This window comes from Tupaia chinensis, unplaced genomic scaffold (assembly GCF_000334495.1).
Source record: "Tupaia chinensis unplaced genomic scaffold, TupChi_1.0 Scaffold000067_1, whole genome shotgun sequence".
Classification (NCBI taxonomy): Eukaryota; Metazoa; Chordata; class Mammalia; order Scandentia; family Tupaiidae; genus Tupaia; species Tupaia belangeri.
Window position 1 is genome coordinate 5425875 of NW_006159526.1, and position 2258 is coordinate 5428132.

Below are 2258 nucleotides of genomic sequence, written 5' to 3' on the forward strand. Positions count from 1 at the left end.
CCTCGGGACGCCCGTGGGGCGGCGGGCAGGGCGGACGCACAGCTCGGGGGACGGGGCCGCTCTTCGTCTTTGAGCAGTGCCAGGGCTCTGGGCTGGGCTGCGTGGAAGGAGAGCCGGGAACAGGGCAGGACGGCGGTCCTGGGACGACCCCCCAAAGGGCTGAGCGGGGATCACTCCTTAGGGATCGAACACGGGGACCTTCAGCCCTGGGCAGCAGGTTTGCGTCAGTCGATCGGGTAATGAGCACCAGGGCTCTTGCTGGGGTGATGGAGGCTTTCTAAAACTGGGTTATGGTTGCCTAAGTCAGTAAATTTACTAAGAATTGTTAATTACTACATTTAAAATCGGTTACTATTTACGTAAAATATATCTCCATAAAGTCTTTGTTTAAATTGATCTGGGAAGGAGGCGACAGAGGAAAGGAGAGGGACTGGCATCCTGCTTTTGGAATCCACTTAGCAAATGTCTGTTGCCTCTGTTCTAGGTGCTGAGAGACAGCAGCGTCTGTTCCCACCAACAGCCCTGCCTGGGAGCTTCTGTCTTAGAGGGGCACTTTCCGAAATAAGAAGAAGGGACTTCAGAAGGCTCAGGAAAGAATGAAATTAAAGTGCAAGTTTACGGGCCAGCAGGTGGCAGTTGGGGTGCTGGACCTCAGTTTGAGTCCCATACCTGGTGGCTTGCCTTCTCACTTCCTGCCTGCCCCTCCCTCTCTCCCTCTCTCCCTCTCTCTTTCTCTCTTTCTCTCTCTCTTTGGTGAGTGTCTGTATTGATTTTTAAAATAATAGCAATGAGAGGGGCCAGCAGATGGCATAATGGTTACATCACTGGACTCCCATGTAGTTGACAGTGGTTCAAGTCCCAGACATGGCAGCTTGAAACTCATGCTGGGGGGCCGGCCGGTGGTCTGGTGGTTGAGGCACTGGACCCCCCACGTGGACGGCCACAGTTTAAGTCCTGGACCTGGTGGCTTACTTTCTCACTCTCCCTTTCTCTTTCTCCCTGTCTCTTTCTGGCTAAAAAATAATAATAACAAATGGAATTAAATAATAAGTGACTTAAAAAAAAAAAAGAAAAACCTCACACTGGGCATGTGTGCATCCCGAGAGGAGAATGGAGAAGGGATTGTGGTGTCGTGGTGTTGCCCTCCCTCTCCCCGCAGAGTGATTTCTTGCTTTGTCTCTCTGATGAACCCATGTGCCCTATAGCAAAAATCTCTCTATAAACTTTTTTTTAAAAAGAAAAAGATAAAAAAGTTAATTAAAAAAAAAAAGTATAAGTTTTTTTTACCAGAGTGTAAAAGAGAGCAAGAGAACCTCCCAATGGGATGTGGTCACACCCCAGCCCCTTCTCCATTTCTCTATTCTGTCAGGACTTGGGGCATGCACACAGGGTGCTCAGCAAATATTTTAAGCCTCCAGGGCTGAAGTTCCTTTTTTTTTTTTTTAAGAATTATTTTATTTAACTTTGTTTTTTTGTTTTGTTTTGTTTTGTTTTTAAACTTGACCAGAGAGGGACAGAGCAAGAGAGAGAGAGAGAAAGGGAAAGTGAGAGAGCATGCCACCAGGTCTGGGACTGGAACCGCGGTCAGCCACATGGGAGTCCAACACCATTAACCACACCACCTTCTGACCTCCTAGGGCTGAAATTCTAACTGCTTTTAGTCATGTGGGCCCTGGCTCCTTTGTCTATCGGGCCACAGGGCTCACCCGCAAGTTTATTTTGATGAAAAAAAAATTGAAATTCATGCATCATTTTTTTTCATAATATATGTTTTCTGTGAACTTTTTGAAGACCCCTTGTACAAGTTCCTAAGCGCCAGCCACATGCGTACTTTTGTTTTCTGGTAGCTGTGCTTTTTTAAAAAGTGAAAAAACTGATTAATTTTGGTGTGTGTATATGTGTATGTATATATTTAAACATTTATTTATTCTATTTGTTGTGGTTTTCAAGCTATCAGGTCTGGGTCTTGAACCACAGTCAACAATGTGGGAATTCAGCACCCTAACCACTATGCCACCTGCTGACTCCAATTTTGATATATTTAACCACAGTATTATTTCAACGTTATCAATATAAAAATTGTTAAGAAATTTACTGTTTTGGGGGCCAGCAGTTAGTGTAATGCCTATGTCGCTGGACTCCCATGTAGATGACTGCGGTTCGCGTCCCAGACCCGGTGGCTTGAAACTCATGCCAGGCGCATGTGCATGCGTGCCCAAGATCCCAAGAGGAGAACGGAGGAAAAGGGATTGCGGTGT